General features: G+C 39.2%; 2 long non-coding RNA genes across 2 annotated transcripts in view; one reads left to right on the plus strand and one right to left on the minus strand.

Moving 5' to 3' along the window:
* The window catches only part of LOC143264520 (uncharacterized), a 258,801-nt gene that overhangs the window by 100,493 nt on the left and 133,557 nt on the right, over window positions 1-24,751 (minus strand). The gene's annotated exons all lie outside the window — the stretch shown is intronic.
* LOC143264490 (uncharacterized) lies at window positions 5,214-16,068 on the plus strand. Its single transcript, XR_013038236.1, has 4 exons — window positions 5,214-5,562; window positions 13,665-13,940; window positions 15,140-15,281; window positions 15,354-16,068. It is a non-coding gene; the product is annotated as an uncharacterized LOC143264490 (long non-coding RNA).

A 24,751-nucleotide genomic window follows, 5' to 3' on the forward strand; every position in this document is an offset into this window, starting at 1 on the left:
AACGCGTCGAATTTTCAACTCGCCAGCACGCTGGAAGTTGTTGCAGGCGTTTTCGGTACCGTTCCAGACGAAAACTTCTCGGTCGAGTATCGTAGCACAGAGAGAGAGAGAAAAGCCTCCTAATCTCGAACACCTGCACCCTTCATAACTTCCTCATCCGATCAATTCTCGATAATCCGGGAAAATGAAAACACGAACGTCGGGGAAGAAGCGAACGGGCAAGAAAGAAAGAGAAGCCGTGTCTTCTCTCTTTCTTGTTGTTCTGCCTCCTTTCCGGGCGTGTACAGAATTTATGGAGTCGAGCTTCGTCGTAAATCCGACGAACGCTAAACGTCCACAGCATGGTGGGCGAAAATTAATCCTTTTACGACTACTGTAGACAAAATGGAGAGGATCGAAGGATCCTTCCCCTTAATCTTCTTTACCTCATTAATGTAACAATTTGCACTGCTCGTGGTTATACTGCGGATTCACAAACCTACTGCCTCGCTAATATTAATCTCCTTTCGACTTAATCATTATTGTGCGGTAATCAGCAGAATTTATTCCATCAAATGCATCCATGTCCCGTTGAAAATCGATAGAAAATATGGAACATATAAAGTTCAAAATGGCGGAGATACCACGAGTCGCACAAGTTTCCAACAGTTTAAACTCTTGGATTACTATTTGCTCAGGTTCGATGTCTCCCGTTTGGAAAGATGTATCGGCATTTTCAATTCTCGTACGTACACACATGATCGTGCAGCAAGGAAACTCTTTTCGATCAAGCGGATAAACAGTGGATCCATATCCATCCGTCGTTGCGCTCGCTATGTGCTCGTGCGAACGAGCGTAGCAAGGATCAAGTACCATTTTCTCAAGATTTAGACTAACAGCGGCAGCAAGTGTCGCTTTCTTCGCGCGTTCAACGAACAATGTGTACGCTACGAGCACGTAAACAGAGGGAGAAAAGATCGTGAGAATTTTCTTCAACGTCTCCGTCTCAATTTACACCGTTTAAAACTAGCTACTGCCGCGTTAACGGTTCGTTCACGTCGGTCAGTAATTCTCGCGAATTGAGTAATTCTAAACGTCCCGAGGAATTCAACCTCCTGTTTTTCACGTCAGAAAATTCCATGTACGTTTTTTCCAAGCGTTTCACACTCGCGGATCTTTTAAACGATCAGTTAACTCCGCGGAAATTAGATTTTGAGCGAAATTGGGTTCTGCGGTTCCGCGGGAAGTTAGAAACCTTCTTTCTATAATTACAAATTAGGAAATGGAGCTCTTCGACTGGTTGTTATACAATTTTACGATGTTCGTAATTAAATCTTATCGATAGGCTAACATTTATGTGAACATAAAGAATCTTGCGCTGTTAACAGTCTTAAAAATTACATAATTTATGATTTTATTTTAGAAGTCTATTTATGTGATCATAAAGAATCTTGCACTCTTAACAACCTTATAAATTACATAATTTATTATTTTATTTTAGAAGTCTATTTATGTGAACATAAAGAATCTTGCACCCTTAACAACCTTAAAAATGATATAATTTATGATTTGTTTTAGAAGTCACCCTATTTATGTGAACATAAAGAACCTTGCACTCTTAACAACCTTAAAAATTACATAATTTATGAGTTTATTTTAGAAGTCACCCTATTTATGAACATAAAGAATCTAGCACCCTTTACAACCTTATACATTATATAATTTATGATTTTATTTTAGAAGTCACTCTATTTATGAACATAAAGAATCTTGCATCCTTAACAACCTTAAAAATTACATAATTTATGATTTTATTTTAGAAGTCACCCTATTTATGTGAACATAAAGAACCTTGCACTCTTAACAACCTTAAAAATTACATAATTTATGAATTTATTTTAGAAGTCACCCTATTTATGTGAACATAAAGAATCCTGCACCCTTAACAACCTTAAAAATTACATAATTTATGATTTTATTTTAGAAGTCACTCTATTTATGAACATAAAGAATCTTGCATCCTTAACAACCTTATAAATTACATAATTTATGATTTTATTTTAGAAGTCACCCTATTTATGTGAACATAAAGAATCTTGCACCCTTAACAACCTTAAAAATTACATAATCTATGATTTTATTTTAGAAGTCTATTTATGTGATCATAAACAATCTTGCACCCTTAACGACCTTATAAATTATATAACTTATAATTTTACTTTAGAAGTCACTCTATGATCTTAAGAAAGAAAGAATGATTTTAACAAAGCATGAGTAGGGTGATATTCATATTCAGCCTCGAAAACATCAGACTTCGAAACAATTCCAGAGCTTCGTTGATAATTCTGATAGTTGTTTTTGTTATTGCAGCGTGTATCGCGTAATCCGTGAGTTTGTAAGAGGAAGAACGAAAGAAATTTTCAGTATTTTAGATTGGCAATCTCGCGAGGAAAAGAGCAACGTGAAAAAACTAAGTAACACGACCACGGGACATTCGCGATACGAAAGAGAATCTTTGGAAAAGTTTGCGAAAAGCTTAGCCAGATAAGCTTCGGGCTAGGAGGGTAACGAGAAGGAGAAGGATAGAAAAAGTGTGCGTTTAACGCTCGGGAAAGAAGAAACGGAAGGACTTGGTCGATAATCCTCTCGTTTATATTACTCTACTGGTATACAGCTTCTCCCGGTTTCACGGTGTTTTATCTCGTCTACTTCTTCACGTTCATTCCTTTAAAGCAACTGTTTCGAAATTATTGTTGTTAGTGCCTCCTTATTGTACCGATCAATCATTCTGGTTAGATAAAGAAACTGTAATAGAATTCACGAAACTCCTCTACAATGCAGATGCAAGAAAGCTTTTACGAAGCTAATTATGGAAGCAAAGATTTATAGATAAAATATGATAAAGTGTATACAGTATTTTAAATAGTTAAATTAATTCAGTTGAGCATTAACGAGTGAATTCCTTTCTAATTGGTACACATTTTAAATATCTAGATTTTTGTGTAAGCTGTTATCGCAGAACCTGTGTTGAACAACCATTTAAATAGCAGTTATTAACGTAGATAACAGAAGTTTAGTTCGTTTGTCTACATCCACCACACGTTGTTTCCCCTCGGTGGTTAAATTCATAATAACCACGCACGTAACAATGGCATGCAAATGAAAAATAATTTTTCCAAAGTTCCAACTTCTCGGATCGTATTAATAATAATGCTCGGCTAATATAATACAGACGCGCCGGGAAGCTCGGTTAATTAACGAATTCAGAAATTTGTAATTAAAAGCAGCGCGAAATAATGAAATTGAAGGAAAATGGAAAACGCCCGACGGCAACAGCGATATTCTATCGTACTCGCACAAAGCCATATAATGGGAGTCATAAATTTCGCGTGCGTCTCGATGAACTAATTTTCGTGATGCAAATCATCGACACGTTCGGTTGCGTATCTACAGAAACAAACAATCGCGTCGTTCATCGCTTTCCAAAGATACTACCGAACACGTCCATTCAGAATTGAAACAAAAGCTGAATTTACGATGGTCGCGTGATTTCGCGATTATTTCTGGGATCAACCGTATCCGTTCACCCTAACCTGTACAGCCAGCTTTTTGTTCAAGTTGTGCCGTTTCTCATCATTTCAACCGAATTCTATTCTCAATTATTACAGTTCTTTTGTTTTTTCCAAATAAAAGCTCCAATGTTTTCCTGTTCAATGCTGTACCTCTTTGCCTATTTCAAAAATTTCCCTCTCGTGCCTCTAGATATAGTTTTTTTTATCAAAAATTCGAAAACTCGAAAATGCCTGAATATCCAAAAGGAAAAAAATGAAGTATGTTCATACAGTTTCTCGTCCTATTCTAGAAAGTTAATTACCCGTTCCACATGTTGATTATAATTAGCCATCATAGAAAGGGTTGAAAAATAATTTTCACTCTGAATATTATCTTCCATCGCCAACAAAAATTAATAAAATTGCATCAAGACACGTACGTTAATGGATACGTGTATTTTTACCGGGACCCATCGCTTTAATGAAAGAAGTTCGTTGCTCGGTCGTGAACTCCAGGAAATAACGACGAACGTTGCACACTCGTATCAGCTGTTTGTGAGTTACAACGGTGTTTACCTGGTCGTACGACAAACAGACATAAAATGTCCGCGGGTCGGATCGATTCGGAGCCATCGAAATCCGATGCACGGATTTAATTATAAAGGAAGTACGCGTCGTGATACGAAACTCGCTACAGCTCCAGGCGTATCCTTGTAAGCATCGTAACATAATATACTGCTGCGCACGAATTCGCTGTTCGCAAAATTTCTATTGTGCCAGTATCTTGTTCGACGAACGTGTAACGAGGTTACGACTGGATATTATTATCGATATTAGACTCTATCAAGTTTCCTTTATCAGTTCATTTATCCACGGTTCAATGGACGCTATTTTTCTTCAGCGTTTTTATGCAGCTTTTTCGGAATCTCTGCTTTTCGGAGAGAAAGAATGTTGGGGTGATTTAAGGCTTCAATCTCCGGAGATGTTAATCTCTGTCACTTCTCTAAATGTGGGTCCCAATTTCGAGGGAGAAGCCGGAAGACGCTAAGCGGAGGAAAAGAAAAATGGCTCGGAATTTTAGAAGGCCAACAACGCTCAGGGATATTTAAAAGTTCCAAATTTACAAACTTTCGCATTTTTAACTTCTGCGCTCTTACATCACTGTCCATGTGACGAGACTATTGCACTCGAGCAAAAGAAAGTTCATTTCTGACGTACACTCGCAATGAATCTTTCTTAAACTTGCTAACACGGTGAAATTGATTTAACCTCTCCAAAGATGATTTTCCCAAGATTAAAAAAGAACCATCTAACTTTTTAATGCCATTATATTTTACTCGTTTCAAAGTGACCACGAAAGAAGTTGGAGAAAAAGAACCAGCCTGACTACAGAAAACCCATTTAACAATTTTCAAAATATCCTCCATTAAATCTGTCCTAGTACCAGCGAAGAACGAATTCGCGAGATCGGAAATTGCCACACGGCGTTTGTCACGCGATCCCAGAATTTTCCAACAGAAAGTTCCGGATACGTGAACCGTTCGTTTTATCTGGTCGCGTGGCAAACGCCCGCGCACGAGGGCGGGCATCGCCCGCGTGAATTACGCCCGAGGCGTTGCAAACGCGAAAGCATGCTGCTTCTTTCATCCGGATAAAGTTGGCGCCGGTGTAGTCGGCTTACGACTGGCAAGCGTGCTGCGCGGCCGCTTGAAAATCTGCCAAAACACCGGGAGCACAGTTTAATCACGCTGCAGGTCTGGCGAACGCTTCGTAACGGATAACGTAGCCGCGTTGGCAGCCGGGCCAGCCGAGCGGAACTGTTTATTTCTTACATAATTGAACGCAGCCCGAAGGAAAGTCGTCTTAAGTGACGCGAAAAGAGTGAAAACGAGTCAAAAACGAATAGTGTGCGAGAGCTGCGGGCATCAAGGAACGTGGAGCTAGTGTGTGTGGCCTGATTAAAGGCTTGGATCACGGTTCACTTCTGGAACACATGCAAATATGCACTTAGATGCACGTTTGATATCGTTAGGTTAGGTTGAGGATATTTGACAATTTTTCATATCTAAATTTTCAAGCTTCCTTGTCCTCACATTTTTGGAGCCCTGTATCTTCAGAATTCTAGGTATTCATATCCTAAACCAAGTCCACATATTCTCATATTCGCAGATTCTCCTACCTCAAAGTGAAGCTTTGGATTTTCCGTATGAAATCCAGATTATCTCCTGACAGTACGGTTGCAAGACTTTATTCTTGTTTCATGACAACTGTCTTCAATTTTCAGTTATTTACCTAAAATCCAATAACGCGATCCGTGTATAAAAAGAAAGAAAGCTACCGTTTTAAACCCGGTGCACACGAGCTTCTTTCCATGTGTCATGTCTTTGTTTTCTCGGTTAAACGAAATGAAGACAGACATCTGTCCGCAGCACGGGAAGAATTCAAACTCATAAGAAATATCGAACGTGTGTCACAACCTCTAGATATTGTTCGTATCTAACAATTACCAAAGTCGTAGAAAAAATGAAACGATATTTACAAGCGACAATCTGCACCTTATACATAATTTCCTTATGTTTTGCGGCGTATTTACGTTCGTGGAAAAATAATGAATTGCCGCAGGTAGAAAATTACATTTCTAACAAGGAAGCGAAGAAAAAGCGTGGCACTTGGTCTTTGCTCGGGCAGTAATTACGAAGCGTGGAGGGCAGAAAATTTGTATGCACGCACGCGCCCCGCGGACCGCCTGTATTTGCCATTCCGCGCCATCGCGTATTTATGCGAGCCCGGAACGGTAAAGTGAATTGAAAATTTCAGCGGGTCGCGACCCCACGCTCGCCGGGCTACCATCGGGCTTTCAACTTCCGTCATTGCGGATTCCGCGCTCTTTCCTTCGTTCCGGTTTTCATATGCACGTGCACGCATGCGCCTTTGATACGACCGATGCCACTTAACCGCACGGGTTTCCGTTTTAAATCCCATATCCGACATTGCAAGACTCTAAATTTATTGTACCCTTCCTGATTTCTCCGCTAAATTAGTTACTGCTGTTCAAAACGTACTAGCTTAGAAAAGCATTCTTGAAACTTTCATTGCTACAACATTATTCGTCGTAACTCAAATTATTGAAGGCACTTTGAGATCAATAAATTTTGAACAAAACTGCGTGTAGATAATCTGCACATTTATAATTACATTCTAGTTCATTCCATCTTCGAAAATATCTTACCTAGCACAAGAGGAAAATTGCGAAACACCCCAAGAAAATTCTATTTCACCTTCTATCAATTTTGCAAGCAGATCCCCTCAGCAACACCGTGATCAACTTCACAAAAGTTCGCGTCTTTCAATCAGTAAAATGTAATAAAGCGACGAGGGGAATTTCAGCACGGCAGTGTGAATATCAAGGAGTGTAACCTGTCTTTGAGTATTTCGAAAGCATGAGCTGTAGTCTGAATCAACGTTTACTTCCCTCACGTGTGCCCACATACGTGTCTGCGTGTGTTTGTGGGGTGAAAACGAGTACCCGTGAGTCGGGGACACAAGATAGGAGTGTCAGAACGTGGCAGGCGTCGAGCGAACTGCGTGATCCCGACGAGGCATACAAAGTAAGACAATCTCGTGAAACAATGAATAACAAATGGAAATTGAATCGAGGTTATTAAGCTAAACGCGCGCCGGATTATCTTGTTGCGACTTATGAATTATTAATGCCGGCTGCATCATAATACTCGGCCGAGCACGAAGAAAATTATTTTATCGACTTGGACTGCGGCGAATGCGTGAGAATTTAATGATGGAATGACTATTACTTATTACGCATCAAACTTCAGGGCCACATGTGGCTCATACTTTATCTGGTTCACGCGTGACATGTTTCATTAATCAGTTCTAAAAATGGTGTCACTGAGACAGATTTATGAATTCTTAGAACTCTGGAAATTTTGCTACTTTGAGGCTCTCACACTTAGAAATCTTCTCAAGGATAAAATCAAAATCAGAGATCGATTGAAATCTTCAGAATTTTGCAATTTTTGAATTTTTAAATTTTAGTTCTTTCGAGCTTTATGACTTTGAAAGATCTTAACACCAAATGTTTGTGAAGTCTGACTCTGAAATTTAAGTAACATTGACTGTTACAACCTACCAAGTTTCTTCTGAATTTATGTGATTTGTTTTTTTTACACACGTATTAATTATGAAGAGGTTAAGATAGGTTTTAAATATAATTATAGTGTCCGACGGTAGTAAAGATAAATCAATTTAGGGCCGGAAATGTACAAGGTAGTTACGGGGTGCAAAGTCGTTTCGAGATAAAGTTGAGCCGCGCTCACCTATCGAACAATTAGCTTCGTTAAGTGCACACATCCAGGACAGCCAATTATTCCGTTCTTCGGAGGCGGCTCTACTGAAAAGTACATTGTGGCCTGTGCACTTAAGACCCGGCCATTGTGCTCGCAACAACAGAAGTTACTAGTCTGCTAAGCGCTTTCGTCACGTGCGGCCCGGCCTGACCATTCCCACGACCACAGCGGCAATTGTAATTAATGATGCTAAATTAGATTCGAGTCGGTTGAACTTCTTTCGAAAGCCTCTTAATGGTCTAACAGAGGGACGGTATTATCGCCGCGCATTTAAACCTATTAATGGGACTCGCGTCAAATTGTCGGCGTTCTCGAAATTGTTCCACGGATTTCTCAATTAAATCAAACAATAGTTCCAGATATTAAGTATCAGATATTATCATGGTAAAAAGATTATCCAAGAAATAAAAAGATTAAGAAATAAAGGATTATTCAAGAAATAAAAAGGAAGGCTGAAGAGGAATTAAATTTGAAGTTTGCAAGATTTCAGTATCCTTTTACCCGTCCAAGTTAATTTGTCCCCAGAGTTAACGACAGCCCTACATATACGCTAATAGACGTTTAGAACTGAAGTTAACAATGAATTTCAGTTCTCGAACACGATTATCCAAGGCGTCGTAAAAGGAACGTAGAATACAAAGGGCGGAACGTACGAAACCGATCTTCTTCGCCTGAAAGTTTCACGATCCTGCAGAAGGAACAGCCAAAGGCGACGTTAATGCGATGTCGTCATTCGTCCTTGCGCGGTGAAAACTTAACGCACAGCCGACATCTTGAATAAAGCAACGAGGATAACGCGCCCCGCTCAAAGAGCTTGCCATCGATTTCTTTCCCTGTCGCGATAAAAAGGGAACCTTATAGACTCTGCTGAAAATGAATTCGCGAAAACGCAACCAACTTAAGGAAATCCACGTCGTTCTTGTACGATCTGGGTAATTTTGTAATTCGTAAGCAAGATTTTATTAAGGATTCAAGTTTTATTAAGGATTCAAAGGTAAATTGGTGAAGGTTTATAGTAGAAGGTGTGTTATTTGATCATATGTGGGTTGTTCAGAAAATCAAGTTTTGTATCTATGTTGCTGTTGAATATTGTCCACAATATTTCAATATATGATCAATATTGTTAGATGAAGTCTCAATACTGTCTAACTGTGGACTCTAAAATTATGAATGCACTCTAGACTCTTCCTCAATTATTTTTTATTTGAATATTTTTTGAAGCATGCTTATTATCTATGATTCTATATTCTACAAAGTTATGATGCTAGAGTCTAACTAGAGTAACTAGAGTCTTAACTAGAGTACGCTTTAGAATCTGGAGTTTAGAGTCTAAGATTTAGAGAATGCAAGCAAGCACTGATCATCCAAATCAAACTAATTGACAAATCTAATCGACAAATCCGAAATTGTCATTAGCGAACGAGTGGAAATTGAAAGAAATTTGGCAGTTGACGTTGATTAAACCGCAGGTATCACTTTGTGTCGGTGGCAATCCCTTTAAGATCAATCGACTATGATTTCGTGGATGGAAGCGGGAACGCTGTGATGATATACCGCACACGGTTTTGATTATCCGCAGGACCGTCGTTAGCAATTTCCGTACACGGTTGCTAGGACGGCGTCGAATAACCACGAAGTACGGATGCCAGTGAGAGTTAAGCCAGTATTTCGCTCACACGAATGCACGTTTCTGGCGTGACTACGAAACGCGATACACGCGTGTGTCAACGTTTCTCGTTGCTCTCATAAGATGCAGAAATTCGTCATCGAGATAAAAGTTCCAAAAATTGTACTTTGGAAAATTTTCTTCTTGCGTCAAATTTATAAGGAAATTAATACTTATGATTTAATAATAAATGTGAGAAAGTGATGAGAAAATAAATATTGTATAGTACTTGTAAGGAACTTATGATAGAATAAGTGCTTATTGCATTTATGAAATAAATGCATGCAACCTTTTTCTGGCAATTAGTATCACTTTCTTATTGTCGAGCAATTCAGAATGAGCCGTTTTTATGAAACGATCAAGGGTTTATTTTCTTCTCGTTTTTATGAAGTTGGAGTACCGGCGCGTAGGTGTCGCGAGTTCATGGTGCATTACATAAAATAGCGCCGTCGTAAATTGAGTTCGTGCGAAAGAGTCTTCGTACACGGGGAAAAATTCTACGTCTATCAAACTTTGTAGCCATGAAAAACGGTTGTTACTTCGTTTCGCTCCACGATTTTACAATATGCTGTTCGTGCTTAGCCAGTTAAAAGAAGGAGTAAAAACGGAATAGCTTAATCTTGCCAATATAAATAAAATTTATTATTTGGGAGTTACGGAGACCGGAGGACAATGAAGAAAATGGAACGATGATAAAGCAAGGATAGTTGCAATAAAAATGATGCGAAGAAAAGGAATACACTTGGGGATGAAACTCCTTTAGTTAAGGACGAAGGTCGGAACAATCGACCTTTGACTTTGGAGATCAAATAACTTCAACATTTTTTGAGTTTTGAAATTTTTAATTTTCTGTATTCTTTGACTTTAAGGTCTTTGTATACTGGATCTTTAGATTCTTAAATCTCTTTAACCTTCTGTACTTATGTCTTCAGATCTTCCTCAAATCCCTAGATGCCCTTTCTGGACCTCCAAATTTCGGGGATAATCTAAATTTTATCTTCAACTCTTCATATTCTAAATTTGCAAATTTGCAAATTTCCAAATTCTCAAATTTCCAAATTTCCAAATTTCCAAATTTCCAAATTTTTACAAATTTCCAATCTTCCAAATCCAAATACTCGAATTACCCCAACTCCAAAATTATCAAATTCTGAGAGTAAAATTTCCAAACCTTGAAATTCTCAAATTTCCCGACCCCAAATTTCCGAATTCCTAAGCATCTAAATTTCTATCGACAGTTTGCAAATTTAAGAACTTTCCGTATATCGCCACTCCTGCTTGAGAAACCCTGCTAGCCCTAAACCTCTATTCTAAAAATTCCAAAAAAAGTAACTTCTATCTTCCCCGCTTTTCCACACATGATCCGTAACAACTAAAATATGAATTCAGAATGCGTTTGACTCTCCACAGGGTGGTCCATAAATCAGAAGATGAACGGCACAGGAAAATACGATCGTCTGCAGCCAGCGTAGAATTACATATAGGTCGATTAACTCCGCCGAAAATTTCATCCTTAATCAAAGGCAAAGTCTCGATTAGTTAGGCTCGATACCGTGCACGAAAGTGTGGTTACAATTGGAATATCGCATCTGGCTTAAAGCCAGATTAACGTGGCGAATATCCGCGTCGAAATCCACTTTGCAAGGGAGGACGTGATCACCGGGTTGCGGCCATTTAACGGCCAATTCGTTTACGCTCGCCTTTCCATCTCTCTATTAATTATTTTTCCTTTTAAATCCTGCAACTTCGAACAATTCCTTTACGTGTCTCCTTCGAGGATTTTCCATTAAGTTTCGCAACGCTGTGAGGGTCGTATCTAATAAACGTTATCTGTTTCGCGAAGAAACACGGACCGAGTCACGTAAGTGGGACAGGTAATCTTGTTTGGCAGGGGTACGCGAATGTGTTTCATGTCTGAGACAAACTGTTTATGAGAACTGCTCTTTCCCTTGTTTTCGGGGCATGGCTTTGAAGATGAACTTTACACAAATTGATTGTTTAACACGTTCGCTGCTACAGAGTGTATTGTTAGGTTATTGCAATTATTTAGAATACTGGTAGACAACTATGCACGTGGTACATGTTTGATGGTAGAGCTGTCCATCAGAGATTTACTTGTTTCAGGTTTTATATTTCTTTCTTGGAATTCTTCTTTAGGGTCACATATTTCTTTGTTGGATTTCTTAGTCGACATCACATACTTCTTTGTTGAAATTCCTGGTCAAGGTTCCATGTTTCTTTGCTGACATTCTTATTGAAGATCACATATGTCATTCTTGAAATTCCTATACGAGTCGCATGTTTCTTTGCTGACATTCTTATTGAAGATCACATATGTCGTTCTTGAGATTCTTATATGAGACACATGTTTCTTTGCTGGAATTCTTAGTCACATCACATATTTCTTTGTTGAAATTCCTACTCAAGGTCTCACGTTTCTTTAGTGACATTCTTTTTCAAGATCACATATGTTGTTCTTTAAATTCCTATACGAGTCACATGTTTCTTTGTTGATATTTTTCTCCAAGATCACATTTGTTGTTCTTGAAATTCCTATACGAGTAACATGTTTCTTTGTTGAAACTCTTAGTCATCACATACTTCTTTGTTGAAATTCCTACTCAAGATCTCATGTTCCTTTGCTGACAATCTTCCTCAAGATCACATATGTCGTTCTTGAAATTCCTATATGAAGTCACATGTGTATTTGTTGAAATTCTTATTCAAGATCACATATGTCTTTGTTAAAATTCTTATACGAAGTCTCATATTTCTTTGCTGACAATCTTCTTCAAGATCACATATGTCTTTGTTAAAATTCTCATACGAAGTCTCATATTTCTTTGCTGACAATCTTCTTCAAGATCACATATGTCGTTCTTGAAATTCCTATATGAAGTCACATGTTTATTTGTTGAAATTCTTATTCAAGATCACATATGTCTTTGTTAAAATTCTCATACGAAGTCTCATACTTCTTTGTTGACGTTCTTATTCAACATTACATATGTCTTTTATTAAAATTTTTATATGAGGTCACATGTTTCTATGTTGAAGTTCATGTACTTTGTTGAAATTCTTACTGAGGTCTGATATTTATTGGCAAGTTTGTCAATGTCGAATCACGAAGGGATAGCCGTTAAAATCACGAATACGTGACAGGAATCATCAAAGTGTTAAGTGTCGAAAATCGTGGTAGCCGTGATAATCGAGCCTTCGGTTCTGCTCAAATATGCATCGTTTGCATTCTACCTCGCGACACGGGCGTTCTTCGTTAACAGACTGTGTTATCCCGATCGATGGCATCGTTAAACACTGCACGCAGGTTAAACATGCAACAGTATGAAATCGGGATTACGCTGCTTTCGCAGGAAGCACATACTCGAGAATCGCGTAGTAATACCCTGGCCTCAACGATTAGAGCTTACGAGCTTGCGCTGCTCTTGTGTGCTTCTCTTCTTCCTCTCTGTTTCTCTAACCCTGCCTCTCTTTCCCTCCACTTCTCGTACCTTTGCCCCGATGTACATATAGTAAATTCATAATCACCGAATTTATGGTACGTGTACGATGAAACAAAACAGTTCTCTCGGTACTTGTTCCGTGTAATATTACAACATCGGTGAAATTGATAGTATGAAAAAGAAATAATAGTGATCGACACTTCAAGTGTTTATAGGTGAATTGCTTGAAAAATGATTTTCATGTCTGTCATGACAGAATTGCGATATATGTTCTTGATGATGGATGTTTTTGTAATATTAAAGCGACGTTACGCAGCTAGTTAAGGCGACCAACAAGTTGCTCGTATAATGTTATTTAACTACAAGCACGAGCCTGTCCAGGGTTTCGAGTTAATTGAGGTCGCGCGAGCTGCGGCTTCCATCAGTTAAGACGCAATTGATGGCCAATACGGTGGTTGAAATGCAAATAACCGGTTCGGTGTTAACTGACTTACTCGCAAGAAGGTCTTAACATCGACCGACTAACCGTCATCGCTTTCCGCATGTGAAATTTCAATGATTTAGAGAGTAGAGAGATCTTAGCGTATCATCTTCGAAGAATGATATAGTTTCGAACATCGATTGCGGTCTGATAATGTTACAGATGACATAGAACATGAAAACAGTGATAATTTAGGATACTGTTATAACAAGGACCAATATGCACGCAACGAATCGTCCAATATTCCAATTTCGAAAACGCAAACGCAACATATATCATGTACCGATTGATCAAACTGCACCGTGATGGACGGCGACGCGTAATCTCTTTTTTGCTAAAAAAGCACAAAGATAAATCTGCGGGAACTAACTGGGATTTTCCAACGAGATACTTCAGCACGTAATTTTATATAAAAAGAGGAAGGTAACGGCCAGATAAGTAAGTAATAATAAGATCTTACTGTTTTAACTCCCATTCTTCGATTGGTCATAAATCAATCCGATTACTAGATTTCTTTATTGGTAGACAGCGGAATCGTTCGATTTCCTTGAAACTTTGAAACCCTGTTCCAACGGGAAAACGCGAATTGAAGTGAAAATCTATACCTGTGTTTAAATATTCATCAGGCGATGATTAAAATTGAATCCGTTATGCCGAAGTCAAATTATGTTGAAATTATGTCGAAATTGGATTCTAATGCATTAATGCGACGGCACTGCCATTTTCGATTAGGTCGTTGCATATCAAATGACTGATTTTGAAACATTAAGTTTGGTGAAATATTTTTAACTCACAATTTTTCAAGACCTAAATTTTCAATTCGATTCAATCCAAATCTGTAAATCATTAATACCTTAATTGAGAAGATTGAATACTCAAATCAAAAGAGCTCTCATCACTCGTACAGACTAAGAACATTTCGTCTCCAGTTACTCTAACGTTGACATAAAGAAACCTGATGCGAATAATTAGAACAACTAAATTGACTTCACTACAGAAAAAAAATCCCTGACAAATTCGTCCAAACTGAAAGCGTCTGAATTTAGAGAACGGCGTTTTGTGAAGGCGGCAAGTTAGAAAACACTCAGACCAGGGAAATAAAGAATAAAAACGGAGTAATGCGATGCACGAAATGATCGTTAGAGAGAAACGTCTGGTGTCGAGAGGTGCGGCTTTAATAACGTCGAAATGGATTTTTCGCGGCCAGACGTGGAGAAGTGATTGTGGACAAGTGTGGTCCACACGCGTCTGAGACACGCCAACTCGTTGAAATGTCGAAACGAAACTGTTTTGTTCGAAGTTGTGCTCGTTAATTCGGTCGACAGCCGCGCAACTACTTCGTTTTCTTTTTGCGAGGAGGTTTTTAATTTGAATTTAATAGCAGCTAGAAAGTAACGTTGATTGTTAGCGAACAATGTTAGGACATTCATCGAATAATTTTGTAATGAAATTAATTTAAAGTAATAATGAAGATGTTCATGTTTTAGTAATATAGTAGGATCAACAAATTGAACCCTTGTAAATGAAGGCCTCGTTTATTTTAATTATAGTTTGAGATATTAGTAACAAAAATAATAATAATTTTAATTTCTAAATATGAGAACTTGTTGGAGTGACTATTTGTATTTTTTGAACAGGAGAATATGCAATAATATCAATGCTGAGACCTTAAGTGCAAATAGTTATTGATATTCTAAAAAAATGATCCACGGTTAAGATTAATGATCGCACCCTTAATGACCACGTGCTAGTACACCTCTCCACCGTTAACAGGACAAGGTAAGTATTTTGCAATAATCCAACAGTAACAGAGTACACTCGAGCACTTGCTTGAAACTTGGTTGATTATAGACGAGCAAAAAAGTTTCGAAAAAAGGATGAAGGGACGCCCATTATTTCAGCTTCCAAGTGTTCCCGTCTATTTCCGAACGAAATAACGGAGCGAGCCAGCACCCTCTGTCTACAATTCCATAAATAATTTTTCGGAAAAATCTTCCGATGTCTTAAAATAATATTCTTCAAAAATTTTCATGCGTCATAAATTTATAAAACGAAATTTTTTATCTTTCCAAAATCGATCGATCAGTTAGCAATAATGTGATACAAATAAACGAAAAACCATCGACGAAACTCAGGAAGAAAAACGAGGAAGACGTTTATACTATTTCAGCTTTGAAAGCGTTGCTCGTTTATTTTGAAACGAATGAATCGAGTAACGAAAAGCACCCGATGGAAAGACAGGCCGCGAAAGCAATATAATAGAGACCGGTCGGAGAAACAAAGTGTCATGGGGAGGATGATTTCAGGCTCGTGGCAGCTTGGATGTACGTGCTATGGCGCTCAATATTGCGTCGGGGTTATTGCGAGAAAGGTGGAAACCACAGGTTACGGCCAGAAGCAGCAGAAACTTCCGTGGACCGCAATAAATAGAGATATCCGGCAAATATCGAGATCCTTCCAGTCGTCCGACCCATATGTTCGCTCTGAATCGAGCAATTTAGAAATGCAACGGGAAATCATGATCGAATTTATAATACTTTGATACTTAACCAGAGATTACGTTACGACAGTGTCACATTTTATTTTATACTTTCGTTGGGACTTTATTTAAATTTTATTGGCATTTGAGTGAGCGGCAAGATCAGTGAAAATGCTCAAAATGTTATTTATCATTCTCTGAGGATCTCTGCAGTTTCAAGTACATAGATCTCCAGATTTTTGGACTTCCAGATTTCCAAAAAGATCACACAACTTCTTTCTATATCTCTATATCACAGTACCCCCATATCTCCATATCCTTACATCCATATATCTACACCTCTATAACCTTATACCTCTATATCATACCTTTCTCTACATGCTTCCACCCTTCTATATCTCCGGGCTCCCACATTCCTACATCCCCATATCACTTCAAATAAAGAGTTGTACGAAAGACTTGAGTATCCCAACAATCGTGGCGGGTCGAAGGAATTTCCTAAGAATTGGTATCATTTCATTAAGGGATAACTTGTAATTCAGCGTCAGCATGCTCGCAGTAGCTCGCTCGATTCCGGAAACGATGATATTTGCAAGGTAGCCACGAGGTGGTAATTACCACGTGCTGTGCGGTCCGATCTGGTAACGCGGCTGCGCCTCGGCTGCAGTTAACCAAGCCGGAACGAAATACTTCAGAAGTTCGCTCGCTGGTTGGATTGCCGGACCAAGCCTTCTCTCGCGGTAGTTACATACGAAGCTGTATTACAGAACCGCTTCGCCGAATGTCTGCGAAATTCTCGAAATACCTAGCAGCTGCAACGGTTAAACATCAAAGCAACCTTCCAGTCCCCTCTTCGCTCTATCGCTCTTATCCGCGTTCTTGTATCACTGTGTTCGCCTGTCGCGGATATCGATGCTTTCGATTGTTCAAATTCGTAATATTTAGGAAGTTTAGATACGATTTAGGAGCGAGTTTCGGGATCCGTTGAAGACATGGTACTTATCGCTAGAAAAGAATCCAGGTTGAATGAGGATCAGACCGAAGAGAACGACGCAATAGCCACTCGTTCCCTTTGAATTCGAGAACAGGTCCAGGTGACGGACAATTCAATAGGACCTGGGATTGGTCCAGGTAAATAGTAAACATCTGGTCGATGCGGTACAAGGAGAACACTATGTCGGATCGGACAATATTGAGCTTAACACCAGAACTGCTCCTAAATTAAATGCTTTAGCGAAGTTCACTTCATTTTTGACGACGTTGATGCAAGATTTGGGTCACAGTTAAGGTCTTGTTCTATTTCACAAACCAACTTCAACATTTCAAAATTTGTATACTACACAAATTCTCATATTTTGCAATCCCTAAGTCCCTGAATTAACATGCACTCGAAGTAACAAATTGCTATAGCCCTAAACCTCCAATCTCCAAATTCCCAAATCCCTAAATCCTCAAATCCGTAAATCCTAAATTTCAACCCCGCATCTCAAATTCCCAAATTCCCAAATTTCTAAACGTGAAAGTTTACTAACCAAAAGTCAATAACTGGTGTTGCCCCTGTTCCCCAGAGGAGCCTACCGCTCGACATCTCAAGCACTCAGCCATTATTGAGTACACATACTACACCCCAAGGAACACTAAACCCGATACAAAGGTATTTGTTACTACAGAAGAAGCACAAAATACTGCTGACGTATAGACACGAGAATTAAAACGTTTCGATTGCTTACGACACACAATACGATGTTTGAATCGAGCGGGTCGATGCGACAGCAAAACAAGTAGTAACGCTTTTGAAGCACACAACGTGCGGTCAATTTGCAATCACCTGCCCGTGCAGAAAACAATCGATACGATCGTCTGACATTCGAGTCGCATCGGTTCGCTTGGCAGCTCACCGGCATAATCTAACCTCGTTAGCACTGGCCATCGAGTGGTTGAACGCTGTCGTCACCGTTGCACTCGATGCATCATTAAGTTCGTCAACCTAATTCACGGCAGTTTACACTGACCGTTGGCATGCATGCAAACTGCTTTTCAATGGCATTTGCTGTCCTTTGTTGAAAGAATCGCTGAATTTCACCTGCTTTGTCCTTTAACAATTCACCTGCTTTAGGAATACATTTACTAATCTTCGTTTACGCCTTAATCATAAGTATGCATTGTAATTGCAGACTAGCAGTTAAGTATGCTTACAAGTATACTGTGTTTCAATATATTGCCGTAATCTGTACTATCATGTGAACTTCATATGAATCCACATGTTATATCAAATTGTATATTATTTCTAAATATATATTGTGATATATTATTGAAGTATGATATAAATATGTTAAAATGAAGTGCGATAAGTCAAACAGAAATTCGATTAGAAAAAGTTATATAGAAGACATGTTCAAAGTTTCATTTCAGTTCATGTCCAAATAAAATATATTAAAGTTCAGATCGTTCAATTCTTTATTCAGATTACTACACTATCCTGCTCCCTTACAAAGCTGCTACATAAAATTATGTTCTACATAAAATTGCCTGTCAACGTGTTAAAAAAGCAGATATAGTGTACCTACAAAAGAGTGGCAAAGGCAAGTTTAGCCAACGAGCATCTTCAAAGAATAGGTGTATGCCAAGTATCGTATTTGGCAAAAGAGGAAGCGAGCGATGAATTTCGAGCGCTTTGTACGGTACAATGTAATCTTTCGTTGTATGACAGTGACGAGGATACCTGTAATATCCAACACGTCCGGATTACTGAACCGGATAACATACAATCCACGCTTGTCTGGCGCCGGATTACGAATGTACAGAGAACCACCGTTACATTGATATTATGTACTGTATAATACGCGGATATTCGAACGTCTGCGATATCTTCCGTCGTATCTTGCAAGGTTCGCTTCTCGTTATGCGATGAGATTCCCTTCAACGAATTCTCCTGAAACTGGCTTCTTCTTACGAAGCTATTTTGCTGGTAATTTTGTTCTTACGCTAGCGTTGCAGCGACTCGGAAAGGCGGAATAGTTCATCGCGATAACGTGACACCGTTGTCAATGATTTATTCACTTTGTTTTTGGTAATAGTGCGATAGATAGTCTCTCGAACGGTACATTTATTTTCGGAAGATTAATGGCGACATTTTGGCTAACACCGAGGTTGTCATTTGACAAACAATTAGAAGATCGATGGGCGATTTTGAATCAGTAAAACCAGGAATACTGGAGTTTGATGTGATATTGTGATCTAGGGAATTTGGAGATTCAAGATCGAAACGCGGAGATTTGGGGATCAAGGGATTTTAGAATTTAGAAGTTCGTGGATTCAAAGACACTTGGAGATCTAAGGAGTTATCTGGCTAGGTATTTGGAGATCTAAGGATTTAGCTATCTAGAAATTTAAGGAACCAAGGACTTGGGGATTTGGGGGATGTAGAAATTCGGGGATCCAGCGATATACGAATTCGACAATTTCAGAATGCAGGTATTTGCGAATTCATGAACTTGAGGATGCAGAGATTTCTGAATTAAAAAATTTGGAAATCAAGATACTTGAGGATGTAGAAATTTAGAGATCCAAATATATGTAAATCATTTGAAACTTCAGTAATCTTGAAGATTTAAAAATTCGTAGATATCTGAATACAGCACTTATGAACATAGAAATATAAAAAGGTAAGGATCTACAAAATATACTACATTTTAATCTAAAACACATATGCTTTTTTTATGATGCAAATAATTAATAGCAGAATTAATATCTGAGCCATTTAGGTAAAAAGAAACTCGTGAAACTGCAACAACGTGAGGAGTCTAAAGCTAAGAAGGTACCCTGTTAATTATTCCGCGTGTCACGCGAATAATTCGTTATTTTTAACCGTAAATTGCTCGCAGCTGCGGGAGACACGGAATTTCGGAACAGTGCAGGGATTCTGAACGAAAAATGAAATTAGCGGCGCTTCGCGGAATACTTGAATCGCAAACGACGCGGAAAACAGCGAATCAAGCCAAATGTTTTCGCGTTTACGCGTAGGATATTTTTCACTGGCAGCCTTTTGATCCGGACTCATCGTGATATTGCAGTTTCGGGAATAATCGAACGCTTTCAGCGTTAAAAGCAAGGCTGGTAGCTGGCCGAGGCCGATGAAAAACCGGAAACGCGGACGGCAGGAGGTAGTAAACCTCGAACGAATTCGCGGCAAATGATGCACTGTATTATGCGTGTAACGTTGCCCCGGAAACGAAAGCGTTATTCGACGAATAATGTTAGTTTCCGGGGGAATACCACGACCGGACTGTTAATTTTCTGAATGGGTTTTACCGCTGACCCGCCATTTCGACCCGTAAATTCGTGTCATTGATGGTAATTTTCGAATCTGGTGTCCGGTGCACCAGCCATGGCCAAATGGCCGCTGACCAGCACGGCTCTTTCTATATCGCCATGGGACTTTACGACCGAAAACTTCCTGGACCTCTAATATAAAAAGCCGTCCTTCCGTACAGCAAAGGTTGCACGTTTGAAAATTTTGACTGTTAGAAATTTCAAGTTTATATAGATGCATAGTGCGAGAGTAGGCCATTTTGTCAGAGTGCTTTCCGGGTTGCAAGGGAAATTATGAGGCTAAAGAATAATGAATAGTCGTCAAGGATGACGTTGGTGTCTCACAGCAAAGGTTTTATTTTATTTTCTATCTAGTTTGCTTAAATCTTTGTATAATTTTATAATTTATTTTTTCCTGATTTTCCTATGTGACTAAGAATTTAAAAATCTGATCCGAAACTTCTCTGTCTGAGTTTTGAACATTTTCTAAGTCCTAAATTTGTAAATATGAAACCTGTAATAATTCGACAGCAATGTTGCAAAATGACCAACTTGAATATCGTTGCAGATATAACGCGAAAAATTAAGTCAAAGTCACGAACATCGGCTATAAGTTGAACGGTATCTGTGTTGACACACGGACGGGCTTTAAACATAAAAGCAACGTGATAGTTAATGATAACCGAATCGATCGAAACGCTAAAGCAAATACAGCTGCCGTATCGTTTCGTATTTTTCCTATTTTAAATCGTATTATCTCTATGTTCCCTTGCAAGATTCAATTAGACCACGAGATAATTACGCGCGGTATTTGATAAGAGTTCACGGTGAAAGTCATTGTTTCCCGTCGCGGAAACGCTCGGTAAGGGATTTTCGCGTGGAGAAAAGTACACGCGGAAACGATCTCTGTTTCTCTCCGCGGAAAACGAACAAACCGCGGCAAAGATTAGAGAAACATACGCGGGAAAATAATTCGAACGAGGATAATTGTATGCAAATGATACGAGCCGTAAGACAGCCAACACGAAATTGAAACCGTGCGAAAGGGTTTTGCGGGTGTTCGTGTTTGGCCAAGGACCGGAAATTGCACAGCCATTGTTTTCCTAATTTCGGACACGAATGAGACCGCCAGACGACGACTGATACAAACGATTCTCTTCTGCGGACGATCCTCTTCGGGTCATAAATAATCTAAGCCCGCGTGCAAACACGTGGCCGAGTCGATTTAATGAAGTTGACAGCCACGCTTTTCAAAGCGAACCGACAATTTCTGCGAAACTCCTCGGTTCAGCTCGTTTCGCGTTCGCGTTATTACCCCGCAATATTTCCGGTTAATTTTGCAACAAACAATCCCCGTTCTTATGGACGCAAGTTTGTTTAAATTGGATTATTTCGCTTGGCGTTATTAAACCGCTCGTAACGGGAGACAGACAGTTTTTAATGGATTCAGAAATTTCATTTAAATTTTAATTTAGTAACTTTTTAGTGCGGAGAATCGTTCATATTGCTGTTAGAAAGTATTGACATAGTTTATTTTTTCGGAGATACTGGTCCTTATGTATTTAAAGTATGTTCAATTATTAAAATAAAAATGGGTGGTTCAATTATCTTTTGCATCAATACATATGTATAATAAATAAGGATTATTGAATGCTAAAAATATGCACATTTGGAATACTCAAGATATGATGAATGAAGTATCTGTCAGACGTCTCGATTGTTTAAAAATGATGTGAGTATACTTCAGCTCGTGTGATTCTCAAGATGCATACAATGATTCCAAACATCGATGCTTTACATGCAAACGATAGGAGGTCGAGAATGGCATCAACAGGTTGGTCTTTAGAGTCACTTAATGCTAATCCTATTGAAAGCGTTAGAACTATGAAAATAACGCTTCCAAAGAACATCGTATCAAATGATACAAACTGAAAAAATTGATCTCAAAAAGCAAATGTGTAATCATATTGCAAAAGAAGTGAAGTCACAAAATTTATTTACAGAAATCGATTTCCAAAACTTAAGTAAATGACTGAAAGTGTTAGTACATTGTTTGACATGACTACAACCTTGTAGTACATAAACGAAACCCACCAGGGAAACACAAATAATTTTGTATTAATTCGAACGCCACATGTAATAATATTTAACATTTCTATTTCTTCAGTTCGTGTATCATAATATTAATTGCACGATCGCGTGGCGTACGTTTGTGCAATTAAAACGGAATTTAATTTCAATTTGAAACGAAGATAGAAGAGGCAGACCACTTGAAAATATTCCGTGATTAGTTATCAGCGTGGAGACACGAATAAGATGGGCATAATTATGTAGGAGTGCGTCTATAAGAAATAACTGGGAAAATAGGAGTGCACTCGTGCTTTGATATTAACGAGAGAAATCGTCTGATTTGAGAGGCGATCTCCCATCGCGGCAATTTCTGCCAATTATTCGATCGTACTCTTTGAAGCCGGTACAAACAAGAGTGATTCGATATAAATTCGTGGAAAACATTGGCCGGAGGTCAAACTTCTTTGCAAATACTTGCTGCTTCCGGGATAATAAGCAATTTGTCAAATTTATTCATGCTGTTAAAATATTCGGATTTAAATATTGAAAGATTCTTTCAAACGAATAATTATTTAGGTACAAATTACTAACTTATAAATTACAAATTATTAACTTTACAACACAATGTTGTTCACAGCTGTTGTCTTGAACTCTTTGTGAGAGAGGGTTGTGGAACAAAACAATCAAACTGTGAATATGTCATCACACTAACACGTCAGTTTTCTCTGCGACATTTAGAGTAAACGATCTAGAACATAAAACAAGAGCGATATCGTTCGTACTCTAATGTAAATGACTATCGAAAGAACTGTTAAATATGAAGCTTTAATCGGCCTGAATACTCCGAATGGTGCATTCGACTGGGTAGAATTGAATCACGAGTTCAATCGTGGCAAGTATAATCGCGCTGAACTGCGCAGAATTGAACCACATCGAGTCGAATCACACTTAACCGAATCCCGTCGAATCACGTCAAATTACACGGCATCCGAGTGATTCCATTTGAAGCGGACCCGGTTGACTTGTATCGCGTGGAACTGTTTCGAGTTAAATTGCATCGTGTGGAATTGGCTTGAGCTGAATTGCATCGTGCGGAATTGGGTTAAATTGTATCATACGAAAATGTATTGTATATTCGGATCGTGCGGACTTGAATCGCGAATTGTGTTGAATCAAACTGAATCGAGTTGAATGAAGACTCCTCCACTAAAAACGTTCGAATCAAAATTCTGCCTACATGCAAAATCAGGAAGTTCGCTGGCTATAGGCTGTTAGAAGCAAGCAGAGTCGGTCAGTTCGTGCATCGGCAAGAAGAAATCGTAAAGATCGTAGGTAGGTCGTTAGAGCGTTAACGAGGATAAATCTCTTGCCGGTGTGGCGCAAGCTCGCGACGGAATACCGGCGAGCCCTTGCATCCGGCCTGCAAAAAGGGCCAAGCATTCCGGCTCGGTTTCCTGCATTCCGGCACGCTTGCATTTCACGCTGTCCATGTAAATCTCCGCGCGGAACGTTCTTATCTTCGCGCGAATATAAAGCCGCCCCTCGTTCCGAGCCTCTTTTACGGCGTTAAGGTGACAAAGGAGAAAAAGCTCTGGTTAGCAGGAAGGGAATAAGGACGTCCAAAACGCGCCATTTATTCCGTGGCTACTGCCAGGCAAGTGGCTGCGACTAATACACGCGTACACGTACTATACACACACCTGGAGAACAGAACCACCACCCTGTTACTGCCTCCTGGCTTTCCCGCCGGCGGTTTTCATATAGGTTAGCAACATACGACAGCGTGTCGCAGTGCTGAGGCTACACGAAAATCCCATAGTCGTTGTGTAACACGTTGTAGCTGAAACTGCTTCGAAAACGCGCGAAAGAGGGAACAGAGAGAATATGGCCGCGTTCATGACGTCTCCAGTGCCGAGATTGCCATCGCTATCGCGAATGCTTCTTTTGAACGCTTCTCGGAAGATGCATCGTGGGTTCAAAAGAGGAGTTTTTCTAAGAACGCAATATTATCGTGACGGATTCGCATCTTCTCGTTAAATCTTAGGACAGTTCTAGATCTTACTAGGAAGTTTGGTGCATTTGTGAGGATATTTTAGGTGAAATGAGGTTGACTTAGGGAGATCCTAGAGAACAGAAAGGGGTATTAGGGAATCCTAGAGAATAGGGGGTAGTCTTAGAGAATGAGAGGGTACCAGAATCTTATGGAATACGAGAACGGAGGATCAGGAAATTCTATGGAATACAAATAGGTGCTAGAGGACCTTGGGCGATTCTCAGAAACTCTAAAGTAAAACTAAGTAATTCCAGGGGAATACCGAGATCTATAAGTACCTGTGAAACTCTAGGCAGAGTCTCAACACATAATAGGAATTATACAGAGAATCAAGAG

This window comes from Megachile rotundata, chromosome 5, assembly GCF_050947335.1.
Source record: "Megachile rotundata isolate GNS110a chromosome 5, iyMegRotu1, whole genome shotgun sequence".
Lineage (NCBI taxonomy): Eukaryota > Metazoa > Arthropoda > Insecta > Hymenoptera > Megachilidae > Megachile > Megachile rotundata.